Source organism: Ammospiza caudacuta, chromosome 1 (assembly GCF_027887145.1).
Source record: "Ammospiza caudacuta isolate bAmmCau1 chromosome 1, bAmmCau1.pri, whole genome shotgun sequence".
Taxonomy (NCBI): Eukaryota; Metazoa; Chordata; class Aves; order Passeriformes; family Passerellidae; genus Ammospiza; species Ammospiza caudacuta.
Window position 1 is genome coordinate 48164065 of NC_080593.1, and position 25406 is coordinate 48189470.

Consider the following 25406-nt stretch of genomic DNA (forward strand, 5'->3'; position numbering starts at 1 on the left):
GAGCATTTTCTTAACAGATACTCCAAGAGAAGGAAGTACCAGCAATACAATCTCAAGAAAAAGGGAGTTAATAAAAACTTCTGCTTGTGGCCATCAGCGCTGCTGTCCTCACTTTTCTTTTCTGAAGAAGCAGCAGGTGAAGGGGGGGTATGATTTCATGAAAGTGTTCTAGTTTTCTGGAAGATATCAAGTCAAAATATAGAGGGAATGTACAGTTTTTTCCTTTCACATTTTTGCATCTGAGAACAGTAAAAAGCAGTGGTTTTTAGCTGGTTTTTGAAGAGACATAGTAAGTGAGATCCATAAGAGCAGCACACTTGGATGGGGAAAGACATGCTTCCAGGAGCCTGTGCTAGGCTGAACTCTAGCTTCAAATGACAATATCCATGAGGTAGTGGCACACGACTCCTCTTCATGAGAGTAGTCCTGAACTCCTGCCAAAAATCCCTCTATATGCCACTTAGTGCTTCAAGACAAGAAGGATAATGACAGGTCTGTAAAATCTGCTGGAATTGACAGTTCTTATTGTTCTGAAAAGTTTTCGTGACGCACAGGAATTTTCAGATTAGCACTGCACAATGTTGAACAAAATGGGTGTCAAGCAAATCAATGGGCTTTTCACAATTCACAAGTCTATGTTTTACTGCTGTTCCATTTTTATTCTGTGCTTGGTCTTGCTTTGTTGTGTGCATGTGCCATTGGAGATGTGAGTGTGTATGCACTGAACAAGGAGCGAGTTTTCCATGGCATGATGTTCCATGTAAACCAAGGCTTAGCATGGAGAAGGCTTTTCTCCTAAAAAAGTGGGAGTTTTTTTTTTCAGACACAAAAATAAAGAACTGTGGATATTTGTGTGGTTACTTGGAGTTACAACTGTCTTCTGTTCATTTTGGAGGTGAACATAGCGAGCCACCTTTTTTACACCCGTGTGTAAAAATTTGTGCCAACTCACTTGAACAATGGGGTGAAAACCATATGCAACTGAGGCAAAACTGAAGACTGGTGGCTTCAGCACCTGTTTACCTAGAACACGAATGACCACCAGAGTTTTTGTAACTGAAGGAGAGTTAAGATCCAGGAAAATAATGAAATATTCAAATTGAATATCTCTCAACACACAGAAAGCTCAAACCAGAATTTCTGCTCTATGCTTCCAGTATAGCTTGACATATGGGTATAAAGCTCTACAAGCAGATAAAAGATAACCCATTAAGCTTAAAGCCCATAGAAACAAAACAAAGCCTCTGGGATGCCTCTTCCATTTCAGTTTTCAATTTACCATCATTGAGGCAAATAGAAAGAAAAAAAAAATAACCTGCTGCCTTTGTGAAAATCTCACTGTTCCAAGAAAAATATAAGCATAAGACTGAAGATCAGATCAATGCCTGGTGGCATCTCGTGTAAGTCAATGGAGCTATGCCAATTTGGTCTGGCACCAAGCATTTTAGAAGACATATGAGCCCATCAAACCAAGTGTTTTCCAATGCAACCAATTAAAGCTACCCCAAGATAGCATTTTTTTTTTCAGCTTCTGCATCCTCCCAACTGCTGCCAGCATGCCACAGCTCTCACTGAAGCCTACTCACTCCTCTGTTGCTGGAACTCTTATAGCCTGGGAATCTGAAATGCCTCTCCCACGTAGATCATCCCCAAGCACTAACGACGAGCAACAGTTCTCTGCACCATCAGATCAAAAATCCAATGCAAGCACGGCTTGGACTGCAACACGAGTTTTTCCACCTCAGGCATCACTGGGGTTGGAAGCCCTCAGACAGACTGATCCAGTGCTTAGCAGTTATAGGCTGTGTCTCTGTCTCCCTCCCTCCCCAGCCCCCTCCTTTTATCTGCTAATGCACAGGGATAGACAAGCGAAAAAATCCCTTCAAACAAGGTTATGGGAGAGAGAGGAACTCCATCACAGGCAGTGTTTGCCTAACACTGGTGACTAAACTTGAGAGGTTTATGTTGTTTGAACTACATCCCTGGAGTGCTAACAAGAATTAAAATATCATCTTAAGAGTTGCAGTCACCTTAAAAGACAATGTTCTCCTACGCTTTCACATCAGTAATCATAAAATAAAACAGAAGGCAGAAGGTATGGAACAAAAAACCCTCAAAGGTGCAATTAAGCTTCATTTTGATGCATCCCAAAGGTGTTAAATGATCAGCCAGGAACAACCCATGCCCAGGTGTGCAAGGGTCCAAGCTTTCTCACAGATTTTTGTGGAATATCTTAGCCTAGATCAAAGCATCCACCTTCAAGATGGGGAGTGGGCACATCTCTTTGCCTAGACACATCTCTTTGCCGTACGCAATGGGATTTTCAGCTACACCAGGGCTAAGTAAATACAAATGAATGATACAAGACCCTGGGGAGGGTGACATAGCAACAAAATACCTTCCTCATTGAAAAAAAATTATTCATTCTTGGTACTTTCATCGCTGCCGAACAAAAATAAGAATTGCAATAATAGCTAACAGTTATCTCTTTCTTGCATACCTTAGAAAAATGCATTTTTTTCTAAGCCCAGTGCCATAGGATGCCTGGGGCCATCATTTCAATAAAAGGTGACCCAAACACCCCTGGGAAATACAGGGAAGAGTGACTTATATCTGCGTCTTCAGAAAAAGCAATAAGTCAAGCTTAATAAGGGGTCCCTCCTGAATTTGTTATACAGCAAGTTAAACACTCAAAACTACACAGAGGAGTAGTATTACACACACCAATAGACAGTCTCCCTGTATTGATGCACTGAATTCTGTGTTCTGTATTTTAAAAAAAATTATATTGATCCAGTAGCTCTTCAAAACACAGACACATTCTGTTTTGGCATCAACTCTGAGGCAATGCTGTGTCCTTTAACTGGAGGGATAAGCTCTATGTACACACCTTCCTGCCACAACTTGCAGGGCAAAAGCAAAGCTGACCAGTTAAACCAAATCTAAGGAAATTTACACCCTCAGCCTGAGATTCCCAGGCAGCAATGTGACTCCTCAGCAGTTCCTAATGCTGGGAAATGAAGCTGTGTGTTAAGTTCTAAAATGAACACAAGACACCAAAAATGGATCCCTAAAATGCAGCCAGCTTCATACAATGTTTGCACCTAGTTTGGGTTACTATAAAATACCCGGTACACTTGACAAGCTCAGGAACAGAGTGAAAAAACAAAAAGTTTTTTTTCCTAAATATTTTTTCCCGATGTCTGCCATTTCTCCTATGTATTTTCACAAACCAGATGACTACAGTCTCTGAGAGGGTTAAGCAGAGACAACCATGAGCTTCATGCAGCAAAGCTCCCTGTCACGATAAAACATGAACAACGCTGAGCCAAATTCATGGCTGGTGTAAGTAACCCCAGAGGGCTGCAGAGGGACAGATTTGCACACACACTTCCCTCCTCTTTCTAAATATACTGTTTCTGCTTTACAGAATCAAAAGCAGAGTCCCAAGAGGCAAAGAAATCAACTTCTAACACATGCCCCACAATGGTGAAAAAGGAAACTCTTCACACTTTTCATGTACTCACAGGTTTCATAAACAAATAGGAAAGCTTTTGAATTAAATGTAGTTTAAAAAGCCTTCAAAGAAGAATAAACCAATTTGAGAAAAAGAGAAAAGGTACAGGAGGGGCAGGAAAAGCAATGACATTTTTATGCTGAACACAGTGATGAATGATGAGCAACTCGTGTTTTCTTGGCTCAGGGTCTGAACTGGCATTTGACAAATCACCGTAATAACATACCTGTTATTATTATACTGACACCAGAAATACTGGTGACTTCATGTGGGCACCTCAGACTTTTGTGCCTGCAACATTCTGCTCCATGTGGTTTGCTTTCCCTTTTCAGACACAGGGGTGATCTGAAATACCCCGAAGAACACAGCATCCTTCCACAGACTAACCTCAATTAGGCTAAAAAAACCACCCAAGGCAATGCAAACAGCTAACTAGTTTGTCCGATGCCCGAGACCATTCGGAAGAACGCATCTCGCTACACAAGACACAAAACCGAGGAATCCCTCGGTGTATATACAGTTGCCACCAATTCGCTTTTTGCCATCCCTCGACACCACCAATCGCTCCGCGCCCGGGCTGAAACAGCAGCATAAAGTACACGGCTTTACTTACAGAGATCTCGTAGCTCCATCGTTGCCGATGACAAATTCACCTCCCACACGGCAGCGAGCGGATGACTTAATGCAGCCCGCGGCGGGCGGCTCCGTGCGCACGGCGGGCAGCGGCGGGCGCTCCGCGGCGGGGGCGCGCTCCGGGCGCGGCCATGGGCGGCGGGCGGGCTCGGACCGGCGCTGCCCCGCGGCCGCGCTCCGCTGCCCGCGCCCAGCTCCGCTTATGTGCCGGGCGCCCGGCGGGCTCCCATTGGCACGGGCGGGCGGCGGCAGCCAATGGCAGCCCACTCCCGCGGCAGGGAAACTCCTGCCCGCTTATTTAGCATCTCGGGAGAGCCCATTTCCGAGGAAGAGCGCCGCTTCCCTCGCATCCTGCCATCGCACGGCGGGGATGAGCGGAGCAGAGATCCCCGTCTCCGGGGCTCCCCCCGCGCCGCCCGCTCGTTTCGCCTCAGAGCCCGGCGCTCACCCGGAGGAAGCGCGGATGGGGACCCCGGCATCCGCGTCCACCTTGGCGGGGGCCGCGGGGGAGCGCGCCGGAGCTCCACAATTACTCGCTCCATCGCCATGGAAACAGCCTGGATGCAGCGGGCTGGATTTGTGTAGCACATCTGCTGCCAGGCTCATAATCAACCGCAATCTCATCTTTTCTCCCTTTGCTCGCGCTGCTTATTTGATTGTGAGTTTGCTCTCTCTTTTCAGACATGCTGGGAAAGTACACGCAGACAGAGCCGTGTACACGGTGACTTTCTCCCTGTGCAAACACGTCAGGACACACGTATGTGGGTGCACACACCCCACCAGTACTCACTTGTATGCATGCTAAGGAGGTGCACTCTCTGTGTGCCCAAATCACACAATCATAGGCTAAAAGATCCATCACCTAGTTCCAACCCCCCTGCAATGGGCAGGGGTAGCTTTTATGAGTGCTGGCTGCTTGAAGTTCCATCCAGCCTGGCCTTGAACACTGCCAGAGATGGTGCATCCATCTGTCCATCTGTTCCAGAGCCTCATTACTCTCACAGTAAAGAATTTCTTCCTAATAACTAATCTAAACAAATTCCCTTTAGCTTTAAGGACATTATGCCTTGTCCTGTCACCCCATGCCCTTGTAACAAGTCCCTTTCCAGCTGAGGAAAGTGCTCTAAGGTCTTCCTGGAGCCATCCCTTCTCCTGGCTGAACAACCACAACTCTCTCGAGCCTGTTTTCACAGGAGAGGTGCTCCAGCCTCCTGATGATCTTCCCTCTTTTGGACTTGCTCCAACAAATAGTACACCTTAGTCACATTTCAAGTTTAAGTAACTGACCAGCAGAAGACAGGACTACTGCCAAAGTATTGTATTTTGCTTTCCAGCACCATATATTGTACCTCTCCAAAACAAGGCGAAAATCTGAGACAGCTTTTAGGAAACCTCCAAAAATGCATCTGGCACCCACAGACAGTGACCTGAATCTTCACACAATTAACTCTACACTGGGTATTTCCTGTCCTGTTCAGGTGATGAAATCCACCACTAAGATATCTTTATGCCCAAGGGTTCACAAAAACTCTGTCCTGACCTCTGACAATATAAGGAAGGAGAGATCATTAGAAGAAAGGAAGCAACACTGGAGAGAAAGAAAAGATTCCTAAGCCACCAATGCAGTAAGCAAAGGAACCGTATGGCAGTTACGGTTCATTCAATTCATCCTTTCCTTTCTGTTACTGAAACTGCAAAATGAGGAGAAAAATCAAGTTCATGCATTTATATTAAAAAGACAGCTTCAGACAAACCATGAGGCACTGACATACTATTATTATGGTATTAAGAATTTTAGATGGAAAAAAATGAGGATACATTCCTTTTTCAGGAACCCTTACCACTATTTGTTTGACCAAAAGATTAAAAAAATTAAAGCCCTTCTTAAAAAACCCTCAATATTTCTATATTGCACCAATAACAGCATTCCACTTCATGTGCCATGGTAAATAAAGGTAGATTAATCTCCATGTACAACAAATGCCACTCCCTGTTAAATATCTTCGACCTGAGTCTAATCTAGACTCCAGGAAGGTCTTCCAAGCCTCAAGAGCAAGGCCATAAGAGAAGGCTACTCCAGAGATTTGGCTTTTCAGGGCATCTGTGACTCAGTTACAATTCTTGACATAGAAAAGGGCTTCTGAGAGAACTGTATTTGTAATGGCTGAGGATGCCATAAAGGTTCACTCCTGGCAATGCTGTACTTGTGGCTTTTCATTTGCCTTTGGAGCAGCACCATCACCATAAGGATTACTCTGAGCTGGCGAGCTTTTGAGGTCATTCTTTCAGTTCTGAAATATTCAACTTATGAATAAGTGGAAAGAAATTCACTGTACATTTTAAGGGAATGAGGACTAATTAAAAAGCCTAGATTCACTGACAGAACTTGCTGCGGAATAAAGCAGTCTGTCCCATTCCATCCCTCTCCCACCCATATCTCACAGGGGAGAGGGTGGTCTGGGAGTGTGGAGCATGCTCTGTCATTTGTCTGTGGAGGGTGAAACACTTCAGCAGTTTCAAGGTTATTTTTGCTAGCTGTTATTGTCATGTCATGGACTGGAAACATTGTCAATATGTAGAGCTTAAAATAGTCATGCAAACCAGCAAGTTTAAATTCTACTGGACAACAAAAATCAAATAGCACATTCCTAGGAGGTCTCTGCAATTAGCATTTTTAAAGCAAATATTAAATTGAAGAGGTTCCTAATGAAATAAATTGTTCCTTCCTGTTATGTGATACACAGAGTTCAAAACTCTTCAATAGGCTGTCCTTTGTTTAACAAAGCCCCACTGCAATCAAAAATAATGATTAGCAGTGCAACTTTAATGTATCTGGAGAAATTTTCCCTTGGCCCAGTTTCCAAAACTCCCATCTGCATTTCACATACTGACAGGGAGAAGACTGTGTCCCAGATTAGGGCAACCAGTCAAGAACTCAGAAGACCCATTTTTAAGGTCTTTTCTTTCACAGGAAAGGAGCAGAAGTGACAGAGATCTCTACTTCTGATGACAGCAAGCCACTAGATTTAAGGTTATGAAATCTCACCTTTGTCTCTTTATTTCCTTAGCAATCTCCCCTGCAAATTGCATTTCTTTTCCTCACAAGGTTGTGTTGTGAGAATAAACACACAAAGAATTTCATTGCAATCTAAAGCAGGACAGGACACCGATACCAAAGAAAGCTTTTAAGGGAGATCAAAAATTCAAGGCTAGAAAAATCCAGGCATTTCAAAGCAGCATAATAAATAAGATTTGTGAAAAAATCTTCTAAGATAGCAGGATAAAATGATGCTGTTCAACTAAAAGGAAAAAAGATTTCCAGGAAGGCTTCACACCAAAGCTGCTACTTGTCAATCCGACAGCAGCTCCTGCCAGTATTCTGTCATGGGCTAAGACCTGTTTGTGTGTGGGAGCTGAGGAACAATCGGTGATGATATAATGCTTACTCATCCTTCCAGATCGTGGGTTTTTCTTTTTTTAGCCTAGATACCTAAAGGGGAAGACGGTTAACCTACTAAGACTTCCCCAGTCATAGGCTTGATGGTTGGCTTCCAGTGCCATAAATTACCTGTTAATTCTGAGTAAACTCTCAAGTCCTTTCAAAAGTCCATTTGTAGAAGCAGCTGATTTGCACCAGGAACAGCTAGTTCTATTGATTTATTCCAGGAAGACCTACACATTTCCCTTCCACATCTGTACTCTTGAAGAGTCAATTAGGACCTATCTGTAGATAATGCAAATACTTATTTCAGAGACTTTCAAGGACATTTTTCACATTTAGTTTGGTTTTTCCCAAATCTTACTATCAGAAAGCCTCATAACTCTTTTATCAGGAGACCCCTACACTTTTATTCAAATGAACAGCTTTGACGGTTTGGTTTGGTTTTTCTACCTACTACTACTGTGTCAGAAAGAAGTTTTTGCATAGTAACATATAAACACAAATTAAAATGAAAATGCTGGGCCAGAGCATAAAGAGACATCTATCTTGTCTGCCATTTAAGACAGCTTGACTGCAAACCACAAAGCTTATCTGACTAGGAACACGCAAGTGATATATAAGCTGCTGAAAACAGTCAGTAACACAGCTTTGTAAATCAGATTAGACATGACCTTCAGAGGTGATCTGCCACCATAGCACCCAGAAGGTCTCTGTGAATTACAGAACCACAGAACCTTTTATTCTGCAAAGCATTTCCACCATTCAAGCACCAATGAGTGTGCTCAGTGTTCATTACCTTCCCCTCTGCTTTGACCACAGGGAGCATCCAAGTCTCCTCCTGCACCACCAGGTAGGTTGCCTGCATTCTGAGGATGCATTCACATAATAAAAGACTTCAAAGATGTGCATTAAATAAAATCTCCACTTGTCTTATATAAATGAAATCAGAGCTTTATAGAATTTCATACAACAGTCTTGGACATACACAACAGTAGTCTGGATGATGACTATCTAGGGGTGTTGAATTTGCAATTCTTCTTTATCTTCCCTGACAACTGAAGCTCTTCAGCTAAGCCAACGACAGCCTACAAACAATCCTGAAATTGGCTACAGGAGCTGACATGAATATTTCTCAGTTTTCCTATTGCTAAATGATTACACGTAGTCTGAGTAGTGAAAAGGAGACTTCCTAGTCTAGACAACATGACTGTAGGCTCCATTTGCACCTCCAGTGTTAACTCCAAGAAGATCTGAAATGCCTTGGCTTTGATAGAGATCCAAAATATCCACATCTTAGAAAAACAAAACCCAAAGAACTAACTAAACAAAAAGAAGAAAAGCACCACAACTGCATATAAGAAACCTAGTCTGGAAAAGGAAGAAAAAGAAATTGGGTTGCTTAGAGGAAGACTATTCTGTCACAGTGAACAAATTCCGAGTTGCATAGTTTTTGATACATGCACAAAGAACAAAAAGAAAATTATTTCTAACCTTGACAGTGGGTACAGCAGACAAACAACCTCAAGTGATGTTTAGGTTTGGCGGCAGTGTCGTATACAATCACAGTTTGTCTTTGAATAGCTATCATATTAAAAAAGCCCTTAAAATACACAAGCCCCCGCAGCTGTCTGCAACCTTTAAGTCTTGCCATTTCCAACACACATTGCAGTCATATAGCATGAGAGGGCACTGAAGAATTTCAAATCAATTATAATAAATCCAGACAGTAGACAGCAGAAGGTTTCACAGTACACATCATTGGCTTCAGGATTCCTCACATAGCACTCTTAAATACAAAACTGCAAGAGGCTCAGAAACCACCTTGTGAGTTTTAAAATTTCCAGTACATTCAGACCATATAAGCACTATCTGCCAAATCTATCACATATTCTTCATCCACTGTCGGGGTTAGGATTTTCCCTGCTCCCTCCTTTGCCCACATTGTTCAAATGCATATCAAAATTTTGTATCAAAACCCTTTGGAACATACCGAGAGCATTTTCAGTCATGTCATTGTAATCTCAGTTCTCTCATTCAATCACTCTCTCTGGAGTACACACGGCCAGGACAGAACAATTTCACATCACTGCAGCACTTTACCTTCCATCTTCAGCCACTTCTCCAACTTGTGCTTTGCACAGGCTGCCAAACAAGCAACAGCAGCCAGGTTTATCTTCAATCCAAACAGTCTAAGGCTTCCATTTAATGCTTAGTTCTCAGTAGGATGGGCACTGTGGAATGTACATCGTACTAACACTGTTGAAACAAATTATGTCCCTTAGGTGCTCGGTCTTGCCTCTATTACAGGCATGCATGCTCCTCCTGCATCTTATTCATTAGTGCACTGTGGCTTTCTTCTTCTGGAAGATAGTAGTTAAATCTCTACTCAATCATATGAAATGGCAACAGAATGATTTCTTCAGCTTTTCTGATTTTAACAAAACCAAAGTGCAAGAGGATGGACAAAATAAGGGAAAAAGTCATCTGTCTCAGTTATCTGAACTCAGTCTGATGCTGTCATGGCTCACTGTTTAAATAATGATGCATGAGTTTTTTAATATGTTAATTACACAAATAGGTACTTAGGAACTACTTAAACAGAAGATTATTTACCCCATTGACTAGAGAAACCCATGTGTCAGCACATCTGCTGCACAGGAAGATTAAATCTGTTCACACAAAACTCATGCTCTCCCTTGCTAATGGAGAAGAGATTAGTAGTGTGAGACCTGAAGCAGGGGCTTTGGGTTTTATCCAACAGACCCTTAAGACTGTCACAAAGGATGATGCTAGCAAACATCTCTGGATTTCTAAAAACCCACTATTTACTTGTCTAGGCATCCTGGAAAAAGAAATGAGATTTTTATTGAAAAGAGTTTTCTATGTGTGTGTTTTAATTTTAAAAGCTTCTGCTGTGTGTTATTTAAGAGTAACAATCAGACACCCAGCAGCTTTAAGAGGGAACTGCATTGCTGTGACTGTGCACCTTTAAGGCCAGACTGACAATGCTAGTTGATGATGTTTAGAAAGAGTATACTGAAAACAACTCAATTACAGAGCTATCTTTGCCTTGGTTCACCTTCCCAGCAGCTGCTGAAGGATCTTCAGACTATTATTTTAATAGCCGCTGGTGAGAGCCAATCCATGTTTTCCACATCCCCCTAGCACTGCTTTTGCATTCCAGGCTTGCATGGAAGGGTAAGTGTCAGAAGGCTCTGGTGGTGCAGAAAGGGATTGCCAAGACTACAGCTAATGTGAAGAACAGAAAACACGAGTCCAGTTTCCAGGTCCAGCAAGCACACAACAAATTTTCCTGAGAAGAATGTGTTCTGTCTGCTTCCACCTCATGCAGGAATGAAAGTCAAATGAATGCTCACATAAGCTGAATGAACAGTGAGGGCTGTTTACCATGGAGCTATTGCAAATGTGCACTTAGCTTCAGCTGGAAAGGGCAATATCCTCCATCCACACCCTCATAAGGTAATTCGGAGCACACAAAATGAGCTACTGATGCTTCTATTCTGTGTCAGCCTCTGGCAGCAGGCATCTGTTCTGAGGATTTCAACGTCTCCCTGAGCTGGGCTTTGCAAACATCCCCTTCTCAGAGACACTAACAGCCACTTTTTCAATCCCTGTACATGGAAATGTGCAGCCAAATATACATACCCCAAACACGTGTCGCATGCACAACAGAAGCGTGCCCACACACGCCCATTCACAGCCAAATGCAGTATAAATAACCTTGCTATATAAATAGCCTTGCTTAAATGAAGTCTCTTGCTTAAATAAAGCTGGCATAAATACTCTTTCTTTATGCTGCCTGTTTCATCTCATGTTTAAGTCTGGAAAGTGGCAACTCTGCTGGAATGACCAGAGAAACTCCACTCAAAGTAAACAGATAAAAAGGACAGGTGAGCTCAGCATCGTGATATCAGTGGTGAAGATTTTGTGAAAAGAATAAAAGGCAGGCAACTTCCTTTTTCACATGTCTCTGATGTCAAGATAGATAAATATTAGACAGGCAATAAGGTATTGCAAACAATCAGAGGAGATCCTCAAGCACTGAAACCCCCACAAAACTAAAGCTATAAAAATTAACCTTTCATTCTCTGTTTAAAAAAAGTGAGGAAAAAAAAAAGTATTAGAAAAGAAAAAGTAACTTCTCCCTCTTTCTCGGCATCTTTAGAAGGACACCAGATGACTGTCCACACTCCTCACTATGCTCATGTCTGTATTCATCAATATGGTTTTATGGACATTTTCTGTCTTATCCTTTTCAAAACATTTCAAGAAGCTGTTAAGACTGCTTTCTCTGAAGATGGGTGGGAAGGACCGGCTGTCAGAAAGGACTCTCTGAACCTCCCTGCAGCAACCCTGCTTCACATTCAGCCCACACACCAGGCCCAGCTCTATCAGCGTTCTGGCTCACTTTGTCAGGGCTGTTGCATCTGCTCAGAACTTCCTTCCCGCTAATGAGCCTCTCTCTAATTGATCTTCAGAGTACATATTTCTTCAGACTCGATCATCCCTAAGCTAAAGATGCTGTCAATACTGCTGAATGGCAATTGCCATTGCAGAGACAAGTCCCACCTTGTAGGGCCTTCGCTGAACCCTCTGCTCTTTGCACGTGGCAGGTGGAATGATTACTTCATCTTCCAAGTCAAGATACAAATTCATAAAGGTCAAGCAATGCAGGGGCAGTTGCAACAGTGGGCACAAACTCCAAGTTTTCCTTGCTCTTCATTACCCAGCCTCTGAAACACAAACATATCTACAGTTCTAAGCCAGTAGTATTTCTACCTGTTACATTACTGCTTTGTTCAGGGTTGGACCACTTTCATTCCATTAATGCTTTCCTTTAAAAACATTTCAGAATTGGTTTAAAAAAAAATAAAAATAGACATTTAAAAATATTTCAGTCTTCCTTAATCATGCAGGGATATATTTTCAAAGCCGTATGCCAGGAGTATTCCACGTGACTCCCATTCATGTTAAAATTAGAGTCACCAGAATAAACCCCATATGCTGCTTTGAAAAGGTACTGCACTGTGTCCAAGGAAAATTTTTGCAGCTTAATGCTGCTTGTACAATTTTTTGCCTGCTTTTCTTCTTTTGATTTATAAATAGATTTTTAACATCCTTTTTTTTTTAAAGTAACATTTTGTACTATCTGGAAAAACAGAGAGAAGGGATTTGCTGGTTTTCTTGGTTTCTCTGCAGCCATTTTATTTTAAAATTATCAGTTTAATCAAAATAGCTTTGCTTTGTAGGATGCAATGCTTTTGGAAGCTTTTTTATAACTCTTTTTTTTTAATACTGCCTCTGAGGACAACGTTTCTACCTGAGCCACAGCTTGCAGTGAGGTCTGGCTGCCTTCCACACCTGAGCTGCTATCCTTTCAAGTGGTGCTCAACATTTCTGTGCTAGCCAGAAACTAATTTTCACATCTGGACAGTGGGGAACTTTTTCCAGAAAGGTCAAGGCATAGTCTGTCCTTGGCAATAAGAGCACTGCTGCTTTGTGCTGGAGCCAGGCACCACGAACACACGGGTTTCTATATTCAAGGTCCTGTCTTACCTTCTGCTCAATATAGAGCATCTCTAACACCTGTGGCAGCCACAGAAGCCCAGCCCCACAAAGCCAGCAAGCATTGCCAACTCTGTGCTCATGTATGCACATACTGCTAAATAATGGTGGATTATTAAATTTGTCATTTATGACTGCGTTCTTTCTGGTCATTTTGAGAGAGAGGGAAAAAAAACCTATTTCTGGCAGCTTTGGCTCTCTCATAATGCTCTCAAATTTTTACTGCTTCTAACTGTGCATGAGAGATTGTGCACAAAAAGACAGTGTGAATGCCATCTCTCCAGTTTATACTCATCCTTCTTGTTACTGTCTCAAATTGCCAAGCATTTTCATTTCAGCCATTGACACCAAAGGTGCAGCAAACACTGCATCTAACGGTTTAATTACTTTAACCTTTAAAGGATGTAAACAAAGAGTAAATATTTTGCTTTAATGTGGAAGATGCTTCCACCACAGAGGGGAAAAAAAAAAAATCTCTCCTTGCAAACAGAATTGTGTATCATACAAGAAAAGAAATCAAGATATAATTGGCCTGTCACCAAAGCACTGACAAATGAGGTGTGGGCTAAGTTCCCATCTCTACCACTAACTTTTCAGGCAATATGCAGAAAGACATAATTTATACATCCTTGTTATCCTACAAAAATCACTTAACATCACCTTTCTGCTCTCCTTTTTTTACCCTTTGTATATTCTGTCAGTTCAAGTGGTGTTCTCCTTTTAGTCATAAACCTGTCCTTAAAAGAAGTACCTGAAACTTCCTGGGACGGTGAAATGACAGCTTGCACCTGAAGCTAGAACCTGTAAGGAATGGCGCTTTAGCAAAAGCAAGGTTTTGTTATAAGATAAGCACCTTTAAAAAAACCCCAAACCCGAACAGCCAGCCACAAACAGCAAGCATCCCCAAAACCAATCCAGTAGCAGCCAAACATGGCTCTGCAACTTCTACACACATTTCTTCTTTAAGAATTAGGCTTCAAATGAGTTGCTGTGGTTAGAGAAGTTACCATGTCAGCTGTGCTGTAGCATAGCCAGTGGTAACCATTTAGTAAAATATACTTTGAAAAGAAAATTTTGAAAATTTTGAAGAAATGCTTTCAACATCACATTTTTGAAGGGGCTTGAGTGCCCCTGAGTAGTAACAGCTCAGCTGTCAAAGCTAAGACAAGTTAAAACTGCTTTAAAGGGATCACCACAGTTAATGGGGAAAGACTGACTTCTTAAAGGGGCCACAGAATCCATCTCAATGATCTTTTATGCTTTATTTAATATTAGGAAAAATTTATGAGCTTGGCTGATGCTCCATCTGAATTTGTTTCAATGATGATTAATGACATGAATTACCGCTTCCTATTTGGATAAGATATCCTACTGCATGAGAAAGTAGATTTTACCCATAAAACTCCAAAATAATTCAGGTAGCTAGACAGTTCTAGGCATTGAGTTCTGCAGACACAGCAAAGCTAATTTCATACTTAAGTCAGGTTCCTCAGGGAAATTCTGGGCAAGTTTTGTTTTTCTCCAGAGATAAAGATTTTATAATCTCTCTGTGCAACTTGTTCAAGGGCTGCACCAGTATCGGTAGTGTTTCATCCTTACATCCAAACAGTTTTCTTCATTGCGACTTCTTTCTTTGTGTACTTCTGAGAAGGGTGTGCATCTTCTCCTCATCCTTCTTGTTCTAACAATGGCAGAAGGTACAACTGCGTCCACCCTGGATCCAGCCTTTTCCAGGACGAACAAACCTGGTTCCTTCACATTCCCTTTGAACACCACATGCTCCATCCTCCGTAATCATCTTGGCAGACTTTTGCTCGACTAGCTCTATTTCATGAGTTTCTCCCCATTTCTAGGGGAGAAAACTGGACACAGTCTTCCATTTGCTGCCTCATAAAGGCCAAGCTGGGGGAAATAATCCCTTCCTCTGCCATGCTGGCTGTGCTTCAGCTAATGCAATCCAGTGTGCAGTTAGTCCACACCACACAAGGGTGCACTGGTGATTCATGGTACTCATCAGCCCAGAGACCATCCTACAAGCAAGCACCTACAACAATATTTGTAAAACATGAAATTAGACTTTCTGAGGCCTCAATTTGCTTTGCCAGTCACCCATCCTCAGCTTTTAGTATCAAAGAAAATATCCGCAGAAATTAATATCAAAACCCTGACCACCATAAAAATCAATATAAGATACTGAAGTGTTACTCTAGTACTAAAACCAAGAAGTGTAGAGAAGGAAATTAGAACCATCAAACTCTTTCAAATGATAATAACTAAAGCAAATTGAGCAGCTATGAAACATCCTGTTCTCTGGAGCTTAAAAGCATCAAGGCAATAAAACACCCTTAACCCATGCAAAGGTAAATAAGTTTTATGGAGATATTTTCTTTCTTTTCTCCTAAAGTAGAACCTCCAGTTTAAAGATTTTGCCTGGTATTTTAAATATTTTACACAGCAAAGGGCCATTCAGGCTGTGTATATAACTGAATCCATTTTCAAGCTGCACACATAAAATATCTTTTACCTGAAGTCCATCTCCCAAATTGGTGGAGACATTTCTTTTCTCTAAGTAAATTAAACTTTAAGTCCACTGTGTACAGAATTAGGTGCAGAATTAGGCTAGATAAAAGAGTATCTTGTTCTCTGCCATCATTATTAAAATATTGTATTTATACCACTACTTCTGAGGTAAGACTTTTTTGTCCATATGGATCAATTTTCAGGAAGAAGAAATGCATGTGCACGTGTAATTTTGACTTTACAGTTTTAACAGCGGCCTTCAGATTTCTACCAGTGCTGAAAATGCATAGCTGCCAATAACACCCATCCTGGCTCCAAAAGCTGGCTTCCAATATTCTATGACCTGAAAGGGTCTTTTCTGATGTCTTGACAACTGTGGCTGCCCAAAGTAGTCAGCGAGTGTCCCCAGCTAGAAAGTGAGAAAAGCCATTAACACATTCCTTAAGGCAGGTGGAAGTACTATGAGGCATGCCATTGTTCCAAGGAAAGAGGACAGGTGGAAAGTAATCTGGGGGAATAAATCCTGTTGAAGATTGGAGTGCTGAATATGGAGAGAAGCTAAAGGAACAGAGAGAAAAATTCAGTAAGATTGCCACATCCAGTCCTAGCTTTCAAAATCACATATAGGCCTTCAAATGAAGAAGTATCAGTTATATGACAATCAGATCAAAAAAGAAAATCACTGGGAAGAAAGCAGCCCTTTAACAACTTCCAGATCCCCAGGGAAGGTAACAGTCCTTTAACAATTTCCAGAACCCTAGCTTACATAAAAATGAGTTTTTGGAAGGAATCTCAGAATCTTGACAGCTTTGAGATTACATTCTTTATCTCAAACATCTGATTTTACAAAAACAACGATGTTTCATTTTTCCACTTTGGTGACTTTAGAGATGTTATTTTCACTATGAACGGCTGGTCAATTGCTTCTGAAGAGGCTGACAATGTAACAATGATATAATGAGATCTGTGGTTTCCTTTGGGCTCTCGGTTAAGTACAACAGAAGTTCTAGGCAGCATGTACTAGTCAAGTAAAATGGATAGAACCGCAATTTTTAACTGCTGAGGTTCTGATCAGTTTCCCTGAGAGAGAAAACTGATGCTTGAAATCTGAAGAAAAGTCTTCAGAGAAAAACATTGCCATAAAATTCAAAGCATGCATGAAAGCTCTTTTTCCAGATACTTTCACAGAAGTCTTTTGGAAATAGACTTGACATTCTTGATGCAAGGATTGGTTCTTGAGCATTTCAGTTTCATGGCCATGGCAAAAATATCTTCAGCTGGCATGGCAAGATCTTTAATCATCTACACAAATGCCTTTTTCAAGGATTCTGATATTTGTTCCTTCACCTCTCCCCATTGTTTGGGTTGATATACTTTCATGGTATCTAATCTGTCTCCATTCCTGTGCTCAGTTTTTAAGGTGATATTTCTCAGCTTTCATATGTATTACTGGGGGCCTTGCTCCTCTGCTTACCGTGACCAGTAACTTGAGGAACTGGGATGGAACCTCCCAATAAATTATATTTTAGTCATCAATAAATCCACAAGATTTTTTGCATGCTATTCGAATCCACAGCGAAGAGGGAAAAGGGCAAAGAAAAAAGAGCCTTACCACTTTCAGAGGCACACACAACACCTTCCATCCCCCAGTAAGCTTTTTAGCTCTCAGTGGAAATGTGGCATAACGCAAGTCCACATGCCTAAGCTTCACTACTACCCCAAATAAAAACTGCCTCTGCTGTGGTCTCTGTGGGGCAAAACCTAACACTGCCTTCCGAAACGACGTGCTAAACCCCTCATGTCCTCCATTTTCCCTCTCGTGCAGTGTCTGGGAACTTGAGGACAGCTCACATTAGCACCCCAAGGCCCAGTTTAACCTGTGACCACCTAATAAAGGTAACTTACAGAGAGACAGCAGAGGCAGGTACCTGCGTTGGCCCAGTGTGCATGGTGTGGATGTGGATTGAGGTAGCTGATGTGGGTAAAGGAGAGGAGAGGAGAAGAGAGGAGAGGAGAGCCCATCTGCACCCACACACCATCCTCTCCTTCCCTCTCACCATGCTTTCCAGCAGCCCTCCCTCCCTCCCATCTGCCTCTATCACAGCCAACCTTAATTTACACTGGTGCATGGGTAGCAGGATCAGCTTGTCAGCTGCTGGCCAGTTACCTCATGTGCTAAAAATAGAGACAGGCAGCAGCAGCCCCTGACTGGCAAACGCCTCTTTAATGGTGACTGACATATTCAATCAAGACAATACCCGAGATGGAAGATGCAAACAATGAAGGACATTTGTATAAGGACAGACGAGACAAAAACAAATAAGCACCCTGGCTTTGCTTACGAGACACATATGAAAGATTTCTGCTGCTCTTTTCAACCAGGGTGCTATTTAGATTACAATTACTTAAAGCAAACCAACAATAATACAAGCTCTTCTGCTACTCCAAGAGAGGCTATAAAAATCTCATTGTCAGCTGCATCATTCATCACGATAACCTCATTTCAACTGAAACAAAATATCCGAGACATCACCTCTCCCCCCTTCCTTCCCTTTTTTATTTGTCTATAATAAGGTCTATAGTCTGGGGAGCTCTTGGGCTGAATTCCATGCGTTGTGATTCACAAAATGAAAATCTGGTATTATATGCCCACTGACATTCACATCAGCAGCAATTCATGCAGCAAAAAGCCATATGCCATGCACCTCTGATTTAACTGTACTACAAAAACACATCCTAGAAAGAATAAATAAAAATACAGAGACAAGAGCGGTTCCTGGGATCTGATTATTATCCACACTTTTAGACAGGAATGACAGGGGCAATATCACAAAATATGCTGTTTTGGTGACAGTGCCAGTTACGTTATATCATTTCCCTTCACCACTAACACACTCTACATGCAACTGAGGCATTTTTTTCCAGTGCAAAAGGTTTCTGTGGAGTAGAAAAAGAGCGGTTAGCACAGATAACCTACACTCAGTGTTCCTCCTCTGGTTATTGGGCTTTCCACTCAGTCATCTTTTTGAAGGCTGAGAAAGTTTATTGGTTTGATCAGCACCCACTGAGATGAAAATGAAAAGTGCTTTGAAAGTATGAAGTACCAGCAGCTTTAAAAATTATAATCTCCAGGGTGTTACACAGACCTGCATGTATTCTACAGTAACACAGACTTCACTAGAAATCTGGGGGATAAAATCCCCTCTGCCAACAATGGCTAGGTTTTCCACAAATAAGCAATTCCACTGCTGAAACCAACACAGTCTTTCATTACCGGGGAAAGGACAAGACAAGCTGCTGGTCAAGGAATGCATTACACTAAAATACTCTTTTCTTGTTTTAAATAACAAATGTTTTGTTGAGACGTCCTTCCCTTCCCTTGATTTTTTGGCTTGAAGAGTCCATCTCTTTGTTGGTGCACCCATCCAGGCATATAAATGGGCAGAAATCAAGCTTGAAAATTATCTTCCTTTTAAGGCTATGCCCTCCATGAAATCATTGCATATGTGATCACTGGAGAAGGACTGTTCATCTGTAACTAGATATGACCCTACTACTAAGGACTTCCAAAGCCTTGTGGCAAAGACAAAAAATAGTAAAGACACTGTTTTAAATGAAAAATATCTTTGAACTAGAAGAATAGTTCATAAGCTACAAAGTGCAGGAAAAGGGCAAGTTAGACTGCTTCATTATGCAGTCTAAGTACTTAATTTTTACAAATTAGTTTTAAAAATGTATTTGCATTCTTGACAATGCTAGTTCAGACTGAAAATTTTTCAGAAGGAAGCAACCATGTAGATTTAAAAATGTGATACTGTCGTTCAATTCTTTTGAGCTTGACAGCCCTGATTTTTTGGGGTATGAATACTTAAATCTGATTTTTACAGACTGATGCCTCAGTAAATGGAAAGATGCCTCTTCAGCATCTTAAACACCCCTTCTCAGGTTCCTGCAGCCAGGAGCAGCAGATGAGTGCTATGGGACACATTTGGAGATCTGACAGGTGGAGATAAATGCACGGAGATGGAGAAGACTAAGCAGAGCCATTCCTAAGCGAGCAGCTGATGAAGGCATACATTTGGAATATCTAGGCCACAAAAAGAATAGAGGGAACACTGACCAAATGCTAGGGAAAGGTCTTAAACAGGCTCTCTCTGCATCACATTCAATTGCACTATTTAAAAAAGTCCATTCTGAAGGAAGAGGTTATTGAATGGAATAGACTTGACAATTTTTATGCACCCAAATTATGCTTTCCAAAAGATTCCTATGATATTTGAAGGGAGTAATTTCTTCAATTAAAAAGTCTCATTTTCTCTGTAATCTATGCAGCAGACTTGCAAAATGTTAACTGCCACAATATTTTTATAAATTCATGCATTTCACAAATAATGATACAATATATTTATAGCAATTATCCGTTTCCAATAAAAGTTAATAAAGTGCTATTGGCCTCAGGTGTGAAAATGTGGGATTTAATTTGTGCTAATCTGCCCCAGCCTGGGGAATACTGAATTCATTGTATGTGAGAATAATTTATTTGCAATATCCCTGAGTGATATAAACAAAGCATTCTCAAGGGAAGGTGCAATAAAGCTAACAGAGAGGTGCAATCATTCCACTAGCCTGGCATTTCCCAACAGTAAAATCCTAACAGAACAGCCTTCCAAAGCTTCTCCCAAAAGAAGTTAAATTCATCTGCTTCAGACCCATAAGAAAACAATAATGCTTTGGAGAGCATCTGTGAAGAGCTATTTACCATCCCCTTCTTCTTTCATTGCATTGAAAAGGAGGTGACAAACAGGTTTAAAGACTGACCAAAGGATTTTACTTTCAAGTTTGTCTGAATTATTTTTCACTTGTTTGAGGTAATGCTTCTTTCATTTTCTGAAGCTACCATTTGCAATCCTTCTCCAGGCCTCCCTGTGCAGCTGGGTGGGGGCAAAGACACAGAGAGAGGAAAGCACCCCTTTGGGGCTGGAGCTGCTACTGCCTCTGTGCAGGGTGATGGAGGGGGCTGGAGCAAGTGGCCACACATCCTGGTTCTGATTTTGACCGTGCAGCTGCTTCACTGCCCAGGCACTTCAGCTCTGGGTGCCTTTCCCTCCTTCCTGTAAAGTCCGGATTATCAAGACTTGGCCAAGCCGGCAAGGAGCAGAAAAGTGCAGAATGTTGTTGGTGCCACTAGAGGGGATCACTTGAGCATGCTGGGGACCTGCTGCTCCCACTGGAGTGACGCAAATCCCTGTCACTTCCAGGTCAGGCACAGAGCTGCCATGGCAAGGACTAGCATTAGGACCACAGGGCTCCAGCCAGGGGGGCATTTTGGGCAGGAGCTATGCACAGTCTGCTCCTTGAGTCTCCCCAGTCTGCAGTGGACCCAGCAAAGCTGTGACAACTCTGCCACATTGTTGCTCCAACCCTTTCAAAATGACGCCCTAGGCCTTCTCTTCCTTGCGGGTAACTCACATTAACTGATAGTGGGTTTGGCCCACCACATTTTCACAAAAACCACCGCTCACACGAGTTTGCTTCTTAAGAGCCATAGTCATATTTTGAACCCAGCCTTCCCCAATTTATTCATCGCTACAGCTGCCAAAACCACGACAACACCAGAGAAGCTGAGAAACCTGTGGCATGGCATTTCCAAACCTCCACCGAGGAAGGAAATGGTATTTTTCATTTTTATGTTACGCCTGGTTACCTTTTCTGTTATCTTGTCAGCGAGCAAGGAAAAATGTTTCTAGAGCCTGAGCATGAGCCATAAACATCTTTTGTGGTTATCAAATGCCTCTGTGTTTGCTTTGCTATTTAATTACAGGACTCACGTAGGGCATTTATTGTTTGCATCTGTTGCCGCTGTGAACAATGTCTACTCCTCTGATCTCCACAAAGGCAGTTTGTTATGTGCATGCCTGTCAGTGGCATGTTTTATCATCTTGCTGAGCAGACCCCCCTGCTGCAGGGGGATCCAGTGCTGCAGCTTGGTGTGTCCCTGAAACAGCCAGATACCACAAGGGCAGCTCCTCAGCAGGTTGCCTCTGTGAAATGGATTTCAGCTGAATGCTGAAACCTGTTTTTTGAGGTTTCTGAGAATATTTTTCTTATTACAAAGTATTTTCTTCCTTTCTTCTATATTATGCAATATTATTACATATTCTTATTAAAAAATACGTTTGCACAAAACATTTAAAAGCTCATGTTCTGTACTGTGATGATCTCAAACACATGTCCAAAGGGCAAATTAACTAAATCTCTAAGTAACAAGAAAAATGCATTGGCAGCATCATTACCCAAACTTGTCCCACTTTCCAATTCCTCAAACCTGTAATTTTAGAGAATGCAGTGGATTTTTGGTTTTCAAGCACCTTATATCACAGTACTTACAATTTTTTTTCAGTTTTGGTTCCTCCAATTTAACTTTAGCCACACTGGAATGATAATCTGCATCTTGTTATGAGTAGTCATTTCTGGTCATCTAAAACCCAACAACGACACTAATACTAATAAAATCAGCCACATTGTGCCCATTCTCTGTAATGCAGCTTCAACACCCTGCTAGCCAAGTCAAAAAAAATTGTCTTTTTCCTTCCACACTGGGACTTGAAGCAGTTATTTTTACCCTTAATCTGCTTTTTTAAAGATGGTACAACACAAGGTACAGAATTAGCAAATTGCTTATTCTGTTCTGCAGGTTTAATAAGACAAGTTATGGCTGCAATTAAAAATAATCCATTTGCTCACCCTTCCTCCTATTAGCATGCGAACTTCAAACGTATGAAAAGCAGCTGCCTGAAATCTCTGGAAAAAAGAGTTAAGAGGATAATCTTGTCCCCTGTACAATGTCCTACTTGCTGTCTCCTTGTATCCCAAGAAACAATATGTGTACTTTACAAGAAGACCACTGAAGGGATATCAATCACAGTGTAAATCCACATTAGGGCAATCCAGGTGCATTTACTAATGTACATCTAGTGGGGATCACCAAAAACTTTTCCTTTGGAAGTATGCTTTCATTTGGCACCATGGGAGGAATTTTACTGTCCAGCAGGTACTTTGAATTCCCCCTATCACTGTGTTAAAAGCAAACCATAGACCTCAAAGCAGTTTAAGGATTTCTCAGTCTGTGTGGCAGCAGAGTCTGATTACCCTGGCAGAGTGTAGGGTGGTCCCTATAAGATGGAAATCTGACTGATGGGCACCTATTTCAATGGGCAGGCTGCTGATAAAGGTTTCTAGATGCTGGATGTGAGATAACTCAGGCTGGCTTTCTTACAGTCAGCACTGACTCCAAAAATCAATACAAAACACTTTCTTCTGCTTTAATAAAACATGTAGAAGTATGTAAAGCTTGGAGATTATATTTTCAAAGCCATAAACCATGCTGCTTGCTCACAAATGACTTTGGAGAAACTTGTAAAGTGGCCTTTGATCATCTGTAGGCTCAAATAAAAACAAAAAGGTTTCAAATGGAATTGTTGCCACTTGCATGTCTATCTATACAACTGCATCTTAATTTCTCTAGGAAACTCACAAAACATGAATTATGCATGTCTTAAGATGTTACAAAGGCATAATATAAGCTTAGCTGACTGTCTGAATTATTCTATTCAGATGTCTACTAGTACATAGAGACTGAAAAAAAGATTTTAGCTCTGACAGTGTCATACTATCACCATAAACATCAAAGGACTTTTTCTTATGCAAGTGTTGGCAAAACGTGTCTTTTAATGAATAAGAATTGGATAAAGCATGAGATCATAAATGTCTCACTAAAATACCATAAAATACTTCCAACTGTGAGCAAAGAGCCAGTTTAATTATTTTTGAAAATTTAAAAATGAACAAACCTATGTGGAATCTCCACACCATAAATTGAACAACCACGATGGCACGGTATGCCATTTTGTCATCAAAAGGAAGTCTTAATATGTGCCTTAAAGAACCCTTGAGAGCAGGCACTAAAACCTGAGGGGAAATTCAATCACCTCACCTCTTTTAGTGCCTGTCATTCCCCAGTTCAAAGAGGAGGAAATAATTCTCTGTATGTGCACACAGACCTCCTACAGACCCTCAATGTACAAGTTACTGTGATTAATCAAAAGTTTGAAATTAAACTAAAAAGCTCCTTTTCTTCAGTTATGATTAAACATCAAAGCAAGCAGTCTAGATTTTTTAGCAGAACATCCAGGTCTCAAGAGTTACCAATCAACATACTGAGACCATCTAATTTTGTTTTGGAGGTTTTAAGGAAGGAAGGGACAGAGAAAGGAATAAAACAAATGACCCCGTCAGACAGGGGGATAGTGAACTAACAAAGTGGTGTTTCATACACTAACATGACAATCAAGTTATTGAAACTGAAAAATAGTAACACAAAGAGAAGATGGGAGATTTTATCTTTTTTTTCACACAAGTAAATTATTGCATCTTGTGAGGTCTGTTCTCTTCTCCACCTCTGAAAGGACAGACTGAATCCTCCCCAGCCCCATGTGGCCTTTGCCTGCCAAGTTTTCAATAGTGACTGCCCAGAAATGGGTACCCTTAGCATGCAGGGAAGATGCAGACAGAGCACTAACATGCTGTGATCACCAAAGCCTCCAGCCAGGAAAGGATAAAAAAAATGGAGGTGCTTAGTTTGGTAAAGCCATGGGCTGCACTGGCTGCTGCCACCCAAAAGCAGATGGGTAAACCTTGGGTACCACCATGTAACGTGCCAGCCCCCACGAGCCCTCCAGTGCTTCACAAGCCCACACAAGAGCACAGTTTGCTGCACTCACAGATCCCTTCAGATGTTTATCAGCTGAGTAATTCACATCACCACCACGTGTCTCCAAGTGGATAAGAGCACAAAAATTTCCTTATGACTCTAAGAAAGGATTTAGATAAGCAAAACATAATTAGAGAAGTGTTAGAAATGAGAGACTCAAGAGCTTAGCATTCCCTCCCCTTTGCAGAAACAGTTACAAAATCAGGAATTATTTCTGCAGGCAGAGATCCTGGTTCAGGATCATGCAGCACAGTGCCACCACCAGACACAAACCCTGGTAAGCCCAATGGCAAATGTTTCAGATTTGCCCCACAGAGTTCAGAATTGCCCACGTCTTCAATGACACCTGCAGTAAGACACAGTGCCAATGTTACTGACCCTGACAGAACTGATAGATGCAATTGCAGGACTATCAGCAACAGAAAGCAGAAGTAGCAAACTAGTCATATCAGAGAAAAAACTCCCTGATCTCCTATGAACCTCCACAACAATGCCTAACACTGCAAAGTAAATTTCTTTGTTTTCCTTTTAGGGTGACCTGGGCTGGTCCCAGAAATGCAACCATTCTTTATCTGAATTCCCTAGGATTGCTAATAATTTTTCAACTCAAGTTGTGGGAAATTATGTAGACAAATCCTTCTACTGAGACAGAAGGCCTGTAAGTAATAGGCAGCTGTTGATACATTTATTTAAAACAACCCCATATTATGAATTAGTCTTTATAAAGTTGCTTTTTAAGCTCTTGATTTTAGCAACCCTATATGGTCCAGTGAATTATCTTGCTATTGCTCCTTCTGTGTTCCTGGATCATTAGGGAGGAGAAGCATGTCAAAAATTCCATGTAAGAACAAAGCTTTAGGTCATCTGGCCACAACAGCGTGGATATTGGACTTCCTTTCTCTCTTTAGCCAGGGCTCTGCTAGTGCTGCCAACTAACT

At 41.5% G+C, this 25406-nt stretch overlaps 1 protein-coding gene across 3 annotated transcripts in view; it reads right to left on the reverse strand.

Moving 5' to 3' along the window:
* The window catches only part of ELMO1 (engulfment and cell motility 1), a 303889-nt gene that overhangs the window by 76961 nt on the left and 201522 nt on the right, over positions 1-25406 (reverse strand). The window contains exon 1 of one of the 3 annotated variants that reach the window (XM_058803537.1): positions 4131-4317. The exons of the other annotated variants lie outside the window; for them this stretch is intronic. The gene's annotated coding sequence lies outside the window, so the exon portion shown is untranslated. Of the gene's footprint in view, positions 1-4130; positions 4318-25406 lie in introns of those variants that run through there. 3 annotated transcript variants of the gene reach the window in all.